This window comes from Solanum verrucosum, unplaced genomic scaffold, assembly GCF_900185275.1.
Source record: "Solanum verrucosum unplaced genomic scaffold, falcon-dt-bn FXZP01000208.1, whole genome shotgun sequence".
In the NCBI taxonomy this organism is placed as follows: domain Eukaryota; kingdom Viridiplantae; phylum Streptophyta; class Magnoliopsida; order Solanales; family Solanaceae; genus Solanum; species Solanum verrucosum.
Genome location: NW_026020329.1, coordinates 1,931,070 through 1,948,243, shown reverse-complemented (window position 1 = coordinate 1,948,243; position 17,174 = coordinate 1,931,070). Strand labels below are relative to the sequence as shown.

The 17,174-nt window shown below is 35.3% G+C and overlaps 1 long non-coding RNA gene across 2 annotated transcripts in view; it reads left to right on the top strand.

Annotated features, from left to right (window-relative positions):
- Nucleotides 1-17,174, top strand: part of LOC125836077 (uncharacterized) — a 405,731-nt gene that overhangs the window by 268,259 nt on the left and 120,298 nt on the right. The window lies entirely within an intron of this gene.

Genomic DNA, 17,174 nt, shown 5'->3' with positions numbered 1-17,174 from the left:
TTGCTTATAACAAACTTCTTATTTACTATTATATGAGCAAAATTTAGATTTACTATTCTGAGAGTAATTTTCAGATTTATTTCTTCTCACTCACTCTACTTTTTCTGAAAGTGAGTAGTGATCCCATCACGATTAAGTTCACATGCGTATTGATAATTTATTTTGCACTATCACATTCACTTTAATATTGAGTTTATTCAATTTCAATCGATACACAATAATAATCAAATGCTTGGGAAGAAAACTCTGGAACGTTTTCAATGAGAATTGACTTAATTTGATTATCAAGAAATTACACCCTTAATCATATTATTTGTGCCAACAATTATGCAAACGTCAAATTGTGAGATGACAATAGGCACACATGAGACCATTTAGAAAAAAAAAACATCTACTAGGGACATGAAGTATCTAAACAACCCACTTGGTGGGTGAAAAGGTCCACAAATTTCCCATGCAAATATATGTTTCAAGAACTCGGGGGACTCAATCTCAATTTCTATTGATGATGGTTTCATAATTAACTTGCCTTTATAATAAGCAATACAAAAAAATCACTATTTAAAAGAATCATAGGTTCTTTAATAGATGTCCATTTGAATTTTCGATAATGTGTCTCATCATTTGTGAATCTGAGTATAAGAATTAGAAAACTTCTGATTTACTACAGATTGTGCCTCAATTGCACTAATTATTGTCCAATACAAGCTAGAAGATAAAGCAGGAAACTTTTCAGTAATACATGTCTTCCTAGAGACATTTGATATTTGCGTAATCAAGACACAACTTCCAATGCAAGTGTCTACGATCATACAATAGTTTAGTAACCCAACCAAGGGTTGAGATCGTTCCCAAGGGAGTGATTTTGAGAATTAATAGAAAAATAAAATTTAGTTCTAAGTAGTCGTAGCTAAAGACATTAAAGATTAAACACATTGTAAATTAAAGGGGGACACACGAGTGTCAATTAACAATGGTGGGTTTTGTCACAAGTAAGTAAAAACAACAAAATAAACTAGGATTTCTAAGAAATGAGAGGGGATCCTTGGGATGTGACGAGAATACGGGTTAAGCTAGATTATTGGTTACATGCTTTCGATAGAAAATTCATAGAATAATTGTGACTAGGCTAAACTTTAAGGGGGATAAGCTCTCTCTCGAGCAACTTACCCCGTTTCAAATGTGTTCCTCTCGGACACCCACTTGCCGCATGAAGACCAACCTACGCCTTAACCCACTCACTCTCTCGAGCTGAGTGTGTGAGAATGGGACTAAGATTCGCTCTCTCGAGCTGAACCTCATGTCGACCCACTCCCACCGGCCATAAATTTAGTAGTTTTAGTTTTACGACATCTCTCTCGAGCAAGCCAAAAACACATAAATAAACTTGTATTTGCAACTACAAATTCATTAAATTCATCCACAACTACTAAATGAAATCACAATCAAACTACGATTAAACTAACAATTATCTTAAATCATATTCGCTAAATCACACCCCAAGAATTGGAGTTTTTAGCCACACATGTATAAGAGATAGAAATTAATACCAAATTGAGCTCGCATTCGACTGAGTATGAAGATTTAAGTCTTGATACATGCCAAAATTTAAGAATCCAAGAGACCCAAATCCAAATCTTGAAGATAGAACCCTTTGGATCTTCAAGTCTTCCAAAACCCTCTCAAACTTAGAGCAAAAATATTAAAAAGTACTATTCTATATTAGAATTATAATAATTGTTCGACACTTAAAACTACATTTCTAACTAGTATTTATAGTTTTCACAGATTTGTGCTGCAGCGGATCATTCGGCGTCGTTAGTCGGAATCGCCGATCAACTCCGTGATTCACCCTTTGGTGTAGTTCATCGCCGTCTTGCACCAGCCTTCAACATCGTCGTGCTCTGGGTTATTGGACGACATGGTACTTCTTCGCGGAACTTCTCGGCGATGCGCCGACTGCTCCCTTTTTCTGCAGACTTGATCCTTTCCTTCAGGGCTCAACACACTGGAACAAAAGGCGAAGTAAGACCCTTCGGCGACTCGCCAAGTGGACTCGGCGATCCTTAGGCCTTCATTTCTTTGTTCTTTTTAGCCTTTTCATTCCTTTTTGCGATGTAGTGTCCATGCTTTCCTTCAAACTTCAAATACTTGAAACTTAAGTGTTTTCATCAAATATTGAGAAAAAATAAGCATTTGAGGACACAATTTCTATTAAAATATAGCCCTAAATGAGTCCAATTTGTGGACTCATCAACACCCCAACTTAAATTTTTGCTTGTCCTCAAATAAAACTCAAGTTCAGCAGTTCAACAAGGATGTTTCAAACAGTGCTACGCAAGACTCAATTATGAATGTACACAACAAGACTCAATTTACTTATGCAAGGATCAATTGTGTACTCAAATATTCAAGTTGTGACACACCATTACCAAATATTCTCAAGCTCGCAATACTTGCTTCAAATGCAAGTTCAAGCTCAACAAAAGCCTTCAAATGCCCTCACACAAATGATGATTTCATTTTCACACGTAAAGGTATAATCAATTTAAAGTTCAAGAATCAGATATAACGCTCACACTCACAAAGATGAACACAATGCATGCTTTCACCCATAGGTTTGCTCGTATTTTCCAATCAACATTTGTTTTGACTTTCTCAAAATCACGAAGGTTTTAACAAGGCTTGTAACGGGGCTGAGTGCAATGGTATGGTCATTTAGGCTCAGTGACTTTTATCCTCATGAAATGTGGTTCTCTCAACACTTCCTTTCTTTTTCTTTCTATCATTTTCATTAGTGCATCTTAGGTCATCCTATTATTCGCTTCCCATGGATTGTTTGGAACCCTATTTCTTTGGTACTTTATTCCACAACTTTCTCTTTTCTTTTTTTTATATTCTTTTCTTCTCTTTTTTTTTATATATATGGAAGGGTTCCATTTTTCTCAACACCATGGGTTAAAGGAGACTTTCGTTGCATTTCTTGACTCTCCCTATTCTTTTTCACCACACCCCCAACTTAGGCTTTTGGCCTAAGTTGGCTATTCAATTAACCACAATTCAAAAGGATTATAGGTAATGGATTAAGAAAGGTCTAGTTTTCATTAAGTTTCTTTCAAAGAAGGGTAAGGATCAAATGGTGTTCAAGAGAGAATCGCACGCTCACAAGGTAGGTCACAAAAGAGGTATATGTCAAATTGGTTCACACTCTTCGAAGTTGTCAAAGATCATATCAAAAGAAAGTCTTACTTAGTCAACCGGACCAACAAGGCAATTTCTAGGTGTTGTCATGCATGGTTTCAGGTAAGCTGATCACACAAGGCATCGACACATAAATCAAATAAGACTCCACATTTTTGCTAGTGTGCAACGGCCATCACAAGAGAATCGATTCGATAAATGACTAATCACAACGAGATGCAAAGACTTCACATATTGTCTATGCAATTTCATTTGGCCTCATCTTAGCCGTATATTCATGTTTGTTCGATTGTAAGCAATATTCAAATCATCGATATTGATAGAAACCGAGACTCAAATTAGCCAAGGAACAACCACATTCAACACACGAGAGGTGGCAAAAATGTGCGATAAAGTCAAAATTTTCGGAAGGGTCAAAATCATTTTGCAATTTAAAATAAAAGGAGTCACAAGCTCAAACATCCACAGAAAAGCAGTATTAACACAATTTTAAACAGAACAACCCAAATATATACATAAAAGCACGAGTAACAAATAGCACACAAAAGGTAAGCCTCACCCCACCACAATTAAAAAGCAATTGTTGTTAAATGCAAATAACATAATATCCAGAATTAAAATAAAGAAGGACAGAGAGGTAGGTAAAGAGGGGATCCTGTCTACGCAGTTGCTCCATCTGTCTGGGCATCAGTGCCCGGAGTGTTGTCATTTTGACTCTGGTTTTCATTAGCTGCATTTTCCTCAGTTGCTGCAGCGATATTAGCCTTAGCTATATTATCCAACTTGTGAGCTGCTCCGAAGGCATGTTTTGCGTTAATGAACCCTCGAGCCCACACAAGGACATTAGGGTCAATGGGAATCCTCTTACTGGAACTGGCTTTCTTGTTCTCTCTCCTTGCTTTGGGGTGATCTGTCGTCCCAACATCTTTTCTGGATTTTTATGCCCTTATATGTCAGGGTGGCATATTTCTTCCTGCAACTTTTGGTCTGGACAATGTTTGTAAAGCCTTGAGATAAAGTTAGAAAAGCAGGCTGACTCAGCAGTCCATTCGGCAAATCGCCGAATACTTTCGGCAAACAAAAGGATGCCCGCCGACAGTTACAGTGCAAAAAGGGTCAGGGGTGTTGATAAAAGACGAATAAGAAGACTTTCGGTGAGTCGCCAGGTGCTTTTGGTGACCTCATGCTTATCGCCGAAAGATACAGAAACCTCAACACATAAAGCACGATATCAAAGGCGAGGTAGGGCAACTAGGCGAACTGCTAAGTGGTTCGGCGAGCTTGTCTCAGCTCGCAAAAATGACTCGTCGTGCCTACTATCAACTCAACTTCTTAAAATCAGCCCCGCAACCCCCGAAAGCAAAATCAAAATATGCAATAGCCAAATTAGGCTCAGACCCAGCGAAACTTATGCATAACCCACAATTTTTCATCCACTATAGGGCACAATTTTCAGGAATTAACTATTAAACTCAGTACAGTCAATATTATCGAATCAAAGCAAGTAAACAAAAAATTTAATCGTACCAGAGAGGACTAGCACACATCATCAAAGTAATGTCATCGCATTTGAGCACAACTTTTGATAAAAGGAACGTAGGGCTTGGAAACCAACCTTTGATTGCTGATTAAGATACTACTGAGATGCTAGGCGGCAATGCAATCCAGATCCAAGCACAATTTAACAACCAAATCAAAATAGAGATGTAGCGATATTGAGAATAAAACTAGGTACGAGTTTGCAAAGTTTGAAAATGAGGTAGAGCATAAGAAATTGAAACTTTTGAACCTTTGGCTTGAAAAACCGTCTAGTTCTTACCCACTCAGCGACATTAGTCGTGAGCGCCGAACCATTCGGCGTCACGCCGAGCAATCACCTTCCTCGTTGAGTTTTACAGAATCCCCCAGTTAATGTAGGGATCCAAACAACGATACAAATCGGGGTCGCTAAGCTGATCGGCGACTCGCCAAGACCGTCGAGTTTTACAAACCCCAAACCCAAGATGGGTTAGATCAAACAACGGTGTGAGTCGGGTCGCCTAATACTTTTACAACTCGCCAACCAACATTTCCCTTGCCAATCTCTTTCTTTCCAAATGTTTCCCACACTTCTTCCTCCACAATTAACATACCATTATTTTATCAAAGCAACATAAAGCAATAAAGGGTTTTGGGTTGCCTCCCAAACGTCGCCTTAGTTAACGTTATGACACGACGCGGGTTAACACCTAAACTTCACTTTTGGGGTTAGCATAAACATCACTTGGCAACCCCCTTCTTTGTGCCGGATGGAGATGAGGCATCACATGACCCGTAAGGTTCTCGAGCAGCTAAATGGATCTGTAATGAGAACTAATCATCTGTTTCATCAATTTGATGTTCTCCTTCACTTCTTCCAGCACCCTATCATGCTCACTTACCTTGTTGAGAATGATTGAGAGCATTCCCTCAACACGTTTACCCTCATTGTCCTTGGGATTTCTTCACTCATGAGGGGGAACATATATGTCCTTCCTTTTGCATTGGACTTCAATCTCCACTATCTTTTTGGCCAACTCATCCATCTTAGTCATTAGTGCAGCCAACATGAAGTCTTTCTCTACTTCTTGGTTTGCTTCAGTCATGTGATCAAGCAGGTGTGCTGCTATCGCATAAGGCTGATGTGTAATACCACCCGGAATGAATCGGTCAGCCAATGTTTTGTTTTCGGGACTAAGACTTCTGTAGAAGCAGTTCAGGAGGACTATATCAGGAATTTCATGAGTGGGGCATCGAATCAGAAGCGATTTAAACCTTGCCCATGCCTCATGAATCCATCTATCTTCCAATTGTTTGAAAGTTAGAATATGATCTCTGAACATCATTACTTCTAATGGAGGAAACTCAATTTGCTAACGAGTACTGCTTGACATACTTACCTCCTCTGTTTCAAAGCTCAAACAAGAAAAATACAAAACTAAAAATTAGGCAAGTAAACTATAACTATTAAGAACAAAAATTCTACTAATCTACGAATTCCCAAATAACACCACTCCCTGGCAGCGGCGCCATTTTGATGTTTGTGTAATCAAGACACAAACTTCCGATGCAAGTGTCTACGATCGTACAATAGTGTAGTAACTCAACCAAGGGTTGGGATCGTTCCCAAGGGAGTGGTTTTGAGAATTAATAGAAAAATAAAATTTAGTTCTAACTAGTCGTAGCTAAAGACATTAACGATTAAAATCATTGTAAATTAAAGGGAGATACATGAGTGTCAATTAACAATGGAGGGTTTTGTCACAAGCAAGTAAAACCAACAAAATAAACAAGGATTTCTAAGAAATGATAGGGGATCCTTGGGATGTGACGGGAATACGGGTTAATCTAGATTATTGGGTACATGCTTTCGATAAAAGATTCATAGAATAATTGTGACTAGGCTAAACTTTAAGGGGGATAAGCTCTCTCTCTCGAGCAACTTACCCCGTTTCAAATGTGTTCCTCTCGAACACCCACTTGCCTCATGAAGACCAGCCTACGCCCTAACCCACTCACTCTCTCGAGCTGAGTGTGTGGGAATGAGACTAAGATTCGCTCTCTCGAGCTGAACCTCATGTCGACCCACTCCTACCGACCATAAATTTAATAGTTTTAGTTTTACGACCTCTCCCTTGAGCAAGCCGAAAACATATAAATAAACTTGTATTTGCAACTACAAATTCATTAAATTTATCCACAACTACTAAATGAAATCACAATCAAACTACGATTAAACTATCAGCAAGCAAGACCCAACAATTATCTTAACCCATATTTGCTAAATCACACCCCAAGAATTGGAGTTTTTAGCCACACATGTATAAGAGATAGAAGTTAATACCAAATTGATCTCGCATTCGACTGGGTATGAAGATTTAAGTCTTGATACATGCCAAAATTTAAGAATCCAAGAAACCCAAATCCAAATCTTGAAGATGGAACCCTTTGGATCTTTAAGTCTTCAAAACCCTCTCAAACTTAGAGCAAGAATATCAAAAAGTACTCTTCTATATGAAAATTATAATAATTGTTCGACACTTAAAACTACACTTCTAACTAGTATTTATAGTTTCCACAGATTTATGCTGCAGCGGATCATTCGGCGTCATTAGTCGGAATCGTCGTTCAACTCGGTGATTCGCCTTTTAGTGTAGTTCATTGCCGTCTTGCACCATTCTTCAGTATCGTCGTGCTCTGGGTCATTGGGCGACATGGTACTGCTTCGCTGAACTTCTCGGTGATGCGTCGACTGCTCTCTTTTTTCGCTGACTTGATCCTTTCCTTTAGGGCTCAGCACACTGGAACAAAAGGCGAAGTATGACCCTTCGGTGACTCGCCAAGTTGACTCGGCGATCCTCATACATTTCTTTGTTCTTTTCAGCCTATTCATTCCTTTTTGCGTTGTAGTGTCCATGCTTTCCTTTAAACTTCAAACACCTGAAACGTAGGTTTTCATTAGATATTGAGATAAAATAAGCATTTGAGGACACAATTTCTATTAAAATATAACCCTAAATGAGTCCAATTTGTGGACTCATCAACATTCTTGGTGATACTATGTCCACGACAACGTCGTGACCTTTTCCATACCTAGCATAGTGGGCATACACCCTATTCACTTCATACATATTATGCACTGCTACCACATTCACTCTAGGGAATGAAGCGGTTTCAATGGAATAAGTTTCATGACTAATTTTTATCAAAAACATATTATTTGCTTTAGTCATCATTATATCATCAATATGGATTATGGTGCATTGAGACTCAAACCCAACATCTTATCCATAAAAAGATGTTTTAAGCCATAAATAGATGGGCCTTAAACCCAATATCTTATCATCAAGGTGCATCAAGACTTGAATTTGATGTCTTACCCTCTTGGTGCGATTGAACACAAATCCATCGTCTTATCCTCTTGGATATAAATCTATCATCTTACCCGCTTGGTGTGCTTGAACATGAATCAACTGTCTTACCTTCTTGATGTAATTGAACATGAATCCATCATCTTACTCTCAACCAATAACATAATAGGCTAATAAAATGCAACAAAATAGTTACTAGATGCTTATACGTATACATAGTAATTTAGCAAGTATTGATAAAAATATTAAATTAAGAATAAGCATAAAGCTCAAATTACATAATCTGTATTCGACATGTTCATCTTTTGCCACATATCATAACTTTCTAACACCAAGACCTCATGAAAAGTTGTAAAACATACATTAGTCATATACAGATCATTATCACATATTGCTATGTTCATAGGCGGATCTAGGATTTGGAGGTCGCTGATGCCACATCGTTCAAGTAAGATAAAAGGATCGGTTGCTTTAATTTTGGGTTACAATTCGAGTTATTGATCTTTTTTATTTTTATAAACAAATCGATAGAATATGCATGTTAGTAATATTTTCTTTTAGATATTCTGAGATTAGAGATAACTAAACAATTCAATTTTTATTTCCTTTTTGGAAGTAGATGTCTTATTCGCTGAAACTTTGAGAAAAAAAAGAGTTTTCACATTAAAATTTGAGCTTGTATAAATCATATAATAGTATTGACATAATATATTCATATTTGATTGACTTTATGTGTTGTTGGAGATATGTAGTAGGGAAAGAATAAAAATTGTAGTTTTAGCATATTCATCTTACTTAGCAAGAAAGTCGGTGAAGATCAAAAAAATATTTAAATTAAAAAAAAAACTTTAATAATAATATTCATCATTTTTAGAAATTATATTTTTTAGAAACTACTATTTAAATATAATCTTAATTATATTTATTTGACGTTCATAATTCAGTACTCATTAATTAATAAAAAATAAACACGTAACACTCATATCAAGAGATTAATATTTAGTGCAAGAGAAAGTAAAAAAAAAACTAAAAATTAATTATGAAAAGGAGTCAATTTGAATTAATACAGAATAGTAAATAAATAAGAATGAATGGAGAGAAAAAAAATTAAGCCCTTTACACACTAATGAAAAAGACGAAAAATAAAAGAAAAGAAAAAAAGGGAGAAAAAAGAAAAGAAAAGAAGCAAAGGAGTAAGCAAAAAAAAGGTGTTGGCAGCGAGGTTTGAACCCGCGTTGGCTGTGTAAGCAAACCATCTCCTTCACCAATTTAGCTGTTCCGCATATCAGTTACTGGGTGGAAAAAGTAATATAGATTGAATTATTATACATATATACATATACATACAACATTTTTTCCGAGATCACTGGGTGCCGTGGCACACCCACCTGTCCACGTAGATCCCCTCCGGCAATGTTTCATTTTTTATTCTGTAGTGGGAGTAGAATAGCAATTTAAAGACATGTGATAACTTGTGCAATATTATCACCTTTTTATTAGTTATTCAACGAAAACAAATAAGTTATTTCTTGTAATACCCCGGAAACTAGTAGACCAAACTAGCGCCTTAAGCTAGGGTTCTAAGGTTTGATGTATGTGAATTAGAGTTGTAGATGAGACTTTACGTGCTTAGAATGAGGGGTTTAGTGGTTGAACGTCAAGGTATGTGTTAGACCTCGTAGCATAGAAGACCATTTGGAGTTTGGTTGAGCATGGGAAGGGCAAGTGCCAAGGCAAAAGGGCAAGCCTAAGCTAAGGGGCCAAGGCTGCCCAACCTTGGCAAGCTACTGTCCAAGGGTTCACGACCACCTTCACAGCCAGTGGTCTTGACCACGGTCCGTGAAGACCCCTTAGACTCATGGGAGGCAGGGTCCAAAAGCTTAGCTACTGCCTAAGGGACCACGAGCCACTTCACTGCCCGTGGTCATGACCGCGGCTCGTGGGAGGCTCGTGGTCATGCCTTAGGATTTTGGGAGTTTGGTGAGTTGAGGGGAGCCACTGGTCAAGGGACCACGGGCACCACCACGGGCCATGGTTCCCTTGATGGCTCGTGAACTTGGGCGTGGCCCCTGGCAAGGGGCAGCCTAGTGAGGGTTAGTTTAGTAAATTTCAAATCGTTTAGTTAATTAATGGGGTCGTTTTATATGAGTTTTATTCACCTATTTAAAGTATTTTAAGTCATTAGCCCCCAATTTTAATTCACTTTTCACAAGACCCAAATCACTCATCTCTCAAATATTTCTCTCTCTAGAAAGACCTTCATCGAAGAAGAAACTAGGGCTTGAAGCTAAGGTCAAGAACAAAGGCTCCATTGCTGAAGGCTTGTGCTAGGGAATTGATTAAGGTATGTTTAGATTATCATCTATGGGTTCTTCCACCCATAGAGCCCCCTTAGTAAACCCCCAATTGTAGATCAGAAACCCAATTCTAACTAGGGTTCTTCTTACATTGTGGGTAGGATGTGGGTATGATTCCAATCTAGTGGATAATACCTAATTATGATTGATTTAGCTTTCTTTAGTGATATTATGATGAATTTATGTGATTTCTATGGTAATCCCTAGTCTAAATTGATGAATGTGATATTTATGGGTTTATGCCATTAGAGGTCAAATTGAAGGTTCAAAAGTGATTCTCTTAAATCAATGACATGAGTAGTAATTTTTCAAGGTTAGGAACATATAATTATTAGTTGAACTAGACTTTATTGAATATGATGGGTCTTGACTTGTAAAGATGGAATTGAGCCTTTATGATGAATTATGACAAAGAATCACCTAGTAATGAAGAGTGTGATGCGTTTCTTAAGATGAAGCTTATTACTTGAATGTCTTGTGATCTAGATATGCATGATGATAGAATGAAGTAAAGCTTTGAGAGTAAGTCTTGTAGTCATGAATGTTGAATCACTAGGGCTTTGAGAGTATAGTCAATGTGATGAATATAAGTCTAAAAGGTGGATTTGTGGTGAAAGGCCTATACTCACCTAATCTACTTTATGAATGCTTGAAAGTATGAAGTGATAGAATCAATTGAACATGGATTGGTTGTCAAGGACATCCTTCCATGAGATATGAGTGTTAAGCAAGGCTTAACAAGTAAATCTTGGGGTGTATACTTGGCTCCAAGTGGATATTGACAATGAGATGAAGTGTCATACAAGATGGAGTCCGCGCTCCAAGTAGAAAGGAGAACCACACCTAGTTGATGTGAGGACTATCCAAGTTAAAAGGGGAACTCTTACGTAGTAGAGTGTGGGTTTTCCCAAAGTTAGGTCTCATGAGATTGAAGCCTTCACATAGTTGAGTTAAGATTTCTAGTAGAAATCTCCATATCCAATGAACTAAGACATGCTTGAAGAAGCATCTCATAGTGTTCTAAAGCATAATTGAACTAAGACTTACTTAAATAAGTACCTCATAGTGTTCAAGAGTATGAATGTACTTAGACATGCTTAAAGTAGTATCTCATAGGATCCATGTAGATGATGAACCTAGACATGCTGAAAGTAGTATCTCATAGGGTTCGACCTAATAACGAACTAAGATGTGCTTAAGAGAGTACCTCATAGTGTTCTAGAGTTAAAGAGAGGAACTAGCTTTCAAATCAAGAAGTATTAGTATGAGAACCTGAAAGTAGTACTTAGCATGAGTAGTATTATGGGATGTTATTCATGCATGGCACAAGTATGACTTAGGGTCATTCAAGAAAGAGTTCTTATGAGTGATATATTTTAAGATAGGGTTGTGCTATAGTTGCCTTCCATGATATGTTTGACTAAGGATGATAGTTCCCTTGTCTATATGAAGTAAGATAAAAAATGAGACTAAAGGAGGGTAAGTATGACTATGTTGACTTCAAGGTGATACTTAGTGTGAATGATATTATGGGATGCCTTTCATGCATTGCACAAGCGTACCTTGAGGTTACTTAGGAGTATGATACCCTTATGGTAAAGAAGCTTAAGAGTTGACCATGTATATAGACTATGATTAAGATGACTAAAAATGGGTACTTGGCATGAGTGGTATTATGGGATGCTATTCATGCTTTGCACTTGTATGCTTTTGAGGTTACTTGAGAATGATGCTATTATGGTATAGATGACTACGAGTCAATTATGTTTATATGAATATGGCTTATCTCCTATGCTCAATTATTATGTCTTATGTTGTCTTCTGATTATATGATGCTTAGGTTGGAGATTATGTTATGACTATGTGATCATCTCTTATGCTTATGTCTTATGTTGACTAACCATTTTAAGATGCTCTTATGTTGTTGTGTTAGCTTTCATACTTGGTACATTTTGTACTAACACATATTGCCTACATTCTAATCAAATGTAGGGTTTCGGAGTTTGAGTTTCCTTTGGAGGATAGCTTTCTAGAAGTTGCAAGAAGACTTGAAGATTTTGGTGAGTCCTCATAGCTTCGAGGACAAACCCATTATTCCTTTATGTCATTTCTTTATGTTTTAGACATTGTATGGGCTGCGTCCCAAGTCTTTTACTCAATAGTTTAATAGATGGTTTGAGACAAGGATTTAGTAAAGACTTCCGCTTTCTTATGAAAATGTTTTCGATTGTATGGTTTTAAAGAAGTTTTAAATTTTCCGTACTTTTCTAGTATCTTATGTTATGATTTTGCTAAGGGCTTGTATGAGACCCCTTCGGGGTCAAGTACGCCATGTTACGTCTAGGGGGTACCCTTGGGTCGTGACATTTTGCTGCCGCATTAATTTGTAATACTGATCCTTTTAAAGTATTTGCTCGAGATGGTAGAGTCGCGTGATGATAACATATTATGAAACTATATAAAACAATAAGAAGAAAGTAGTAGAGAGAAGAAAGAAGACTTATTATTCATCTCAAATGATATTAGGGTTTGAGGTATACTCATAAATTTGAATTACAATGCAAGAAGATTCTTTTATTTATAGAGGAAAACTGACTTAGTCTCCAACAGGGGCGGAGCCACGTAGGCTCCACGGTGTCCAATTGGACATCCTTCGTCAAAAAGTTATACTATATATACACATAATTTTTTGACTTTATGTTGATATATATAGAATTTAGACACCCTGAAATAACAAAGTAATGTGTAGTGTAGTTGGCAATAGCCGGCGCGAACATGCTCTTTGCCCTGGTTCGATTCCACGCAGGAGTGTTTCATTTTTCTGTAAATATTTTGACTTCTTGAATTTAATTAAGTAATAAACATGCATAACTTTAACATAAATGTTCAGTAGCTTGATGGTTAACAGTGTCATGATTGGCTTTAGGGATCCAAGTTCGAATCTTACCTCCACTAACTATTTTTTTTTCCAATTAAAATTGAATTATTTCCTTAAATTTTAATACTTTTTCCTTGTGGAATAAGATTTCCTTAAATTTTAATATTTTTTCCTTGTGGAATAAGGTTTTCTTTCTCTGGGAGACTCATTTACCCAAATTATATCACAATATTATTAAGAATAGAATCTCAATAGTTCTCTCTATTTTCTCTTCTCTTTCTCTTATTTTATAACAAAAATAACCAACTTAAAATTTTAGTTTCAAGTTTCAATGGACATGAGGAATTATTATAATAGAGTACGAAAAAAAGTTCGACTTCTCTAAGTCAACCATATAAAGAAACAGGTAGATCAATAATATATTTAAATTACGTTTTCAATAGTAGTTTATTTTGTCTTTATGTTAGTTTTGAATTATACAGTTGTAATTCTATTAAAAATATTCTTATATTTAATTAAATATTGCTTAACTTGATTATTTGTTTTGGTAATTTAAATCGTCGTTTTTATAAAAAAAATTACTATTAAAAAATTGGACACCCTTAATGAAATTTCTGGCTACGCCACTGATCTCCAACTAGGATTCTTTACTTTTCTCCAAAGGATTCCACATATTAGACATTCATGTAACACAAATGAGGATAACATTTTTTCTTCTGCATGCCCATAAAATTTTAAAAAATTCAAACATATTAGAGATAGATTGAAAGGTAAAATTTCTTGAACAAATTACAACCAATTATCTACTATGGTACAATATAATAGGTCCACTCATCAAGATGATACCTTACACCTAGTACTTTCTTTTTATAATAAAGGATGAACATAAAATCAAAGTCAACGTGAAATACCCTAATAACTAGATCACAATGTCAATAAGGGAGAACCTTTTTACATCACAAAATATATGGAGGACTCACAAGAGAAATTAACATATATGTTAAGGGTATCGAAGTGTTCAAAAGAATTAGTAAATTAAAGTGGTGATAAATTAAAATCATAATTATGACGATAGATTGTATGATAAACAATATAGTAATAAACACCCATGATTGAACATATATATATATATTTTTTTTAGCATATGTGACATCATAAAATGCATTAGCGTCAAATAAAGCAAAAATATTAGATGAAATGCAAACCTAATATGTGAAAGCAAAAATATTCTTTAGGTCATTTAAGAAAATAAAATGATACGAAAGAAAAGGGATGCTAAGTATTTATGCAGATGGACATATCCACAAAATACAAATGGATTAGTTAAAAGATTAATACATAATTATTTATATTTGGCTACCAATTTACAATTAGAATAGACATATACCTAATGGTCTCGCTTGATTATTTTATGAAATTTATCAATGCACTCTTTTTTATTTGAATTCCATAAAAATATAGGCATTATGTTAACTTGAATAGCCGAGTAAGGACGATAAATTCTCACAAGCATTATCAACCCAATTAATCAGTTATTCAATTCAAGTGGATACGCAATAAGATTGTTAGATAATTCATAATCTTGAAATTTTCTCTCATTGATTTCATTAACCTAAGTGTTTCTTCTCTTTTTGCGTCTAGCTTGAAATCAAGATGATCTAGTGTGATTTGTGAGTAATTCATCAGGATATATAACTAGACTGAATATATCATGAAGTTAAACATGTGTGACATGACTTGTATGACACGTACTTCTCTGTTTGTAATTTTGAAGTCATAACAATCAAATATGATTTGTGAGTAATCCACATGAATGTAGCAAGAGTGGTATTGCTCTATTATGATTTGATGTCACAGTTTTGAAATGTATTTTTTCCTATAATTATTTGCTTGTATCTCTGAAATCATGACGATGCAATATGATTTACGAAAAATCTAATTAGACAATAATTGAATATAACATGAAGTGATATCGGTTTTATAAGACTTAGATGACGCATATGTTATCATTGTTATACCATTTATATCATTCAAACTTAAGGGTATTTTAGTTTCTCATTAAAGTTAAAAAAGGTCATTTTGACACCAAATGTCAAAACTAGGGACAATATTTAAATAACAACCCAAAAATATCCTTTTTTGTGAAAATCTTCCAATTTATGAAAATTGACATGTTTTACACTTACCAAATTCTTCAATTCCCCATCTCATCCCATGACCTCCACCACTTGTATAGCTTCTAAGATGTCATCTAGCTCTTCTTATTTCACATTATCCAAATCCTAATAAGGGGAAAAAAACAAAAGAACTCCCTTGTGACAACAAGGAATATTAGTTGTAGGATTTCAGACCACTAAGAAAATATTTGGCCTTATCTCACGTTATCCAAATCCTAAGGAGGAAACTAAAGTACTCTTTGGTGTCAACAAGGGCTATATTGTTACTAATGTTTTGACCACTAATTATTTCTACTCGTTTGTACTGATTTTTGCAACATGTTCAAAAAAAATTGAAACAAAAAACTTGGAAATACTATTTTGAAAGTCTTTTTTTAATCCTCAAAAAGGTTTTTAAAAGACTCTTCTTTCAAAATTTTTTCCCCTGAACTTTCTTATCTTAATAAATATAAATGAGACAAACAATACAAATCCCACTAGTTTAAGAGCAAATTACTTCTCTTCATGCGAGTTTCTAATATTACAAATTTTATCAAAATTTGGACTTTGACTACATGCATCTGGACGCGCCAGATACATGAGGCTCGAATACATGAGGTCAAAATTATGTGTAATTTGTTCCAAATATACTATATTTAAGTGGATTCATATGTATTTGACTCTCTCACCCGTTTCTCTCCATATATATTTGTATTTCACAATATATTTGGTATCCAAGATATATGTATCTAGTGTGATTCACGTGTATCTGGGATACATAGACTATCTTACTCACTTCCATTCTATCTTGGCCGCTTCTCTCCTTCTCTCACTTGCCCCTCTCCTATTTCAGTGTATCAGATAGCAAAAATACATGTATCTACATGTATCTGATTTGAAATCTAATAAGAAATTATCAACTAATGAGACAATATGCAATTATTTCAAACTAAAAGGAAAAATTAATAAATATAGTAGAAATGTTTGTATAATTAGATAGTTTTTCCATATAAATAATTATGAAAGATGTTTGACTGAATTTATAAGCTGGTCAAATCAAATCGTAAATACTTTTCAACTTATTTATTCATTTGATAAAGGGAAAAAGGATATACCCCCGAACTATCATAAATGGTATGTAGATATCCTCCGTCATACTTTTGAGACATTGGTGCCCCTTCCGACCAAAAACTAGAGCATATATGCTCTTCACTCTAACGGAAGACTAAATAGGGACACGTGGCACAATCTTATCCGTCAATAAATGTCAGATCGGTGGATAAGATTATGACACGTGGATGTCCGTTAGTATAAAGGGTATATATGCTCTAGTTTTTGGACGGCAGGGGCACTAATGTCCCAAAAGTATGACGGAGGGTATTTGCATAAAATTTACGATAGTTCGGGAATATATTTGTCCTTTTTCCTTTTGATAAATATCAAAAGTACTTAAAACCCATAAAATGATCACATTGAATTTATGATTTTTCAATTTATAAGTATCTTTTGTTTAATCAAATATTTTATCCCTAATATTTTTTTATAATTGTCCATATATATCTTTTCTCAAACAAAATTTCTAACTCTCTTTCCATCTCATTTTCATCATTCGTCCCTTCTTTTAATGTAAAAATAAAAATACTTTTAAATCTATATTTTCATAAATAACTTTAAGAATATATACTCAACACTT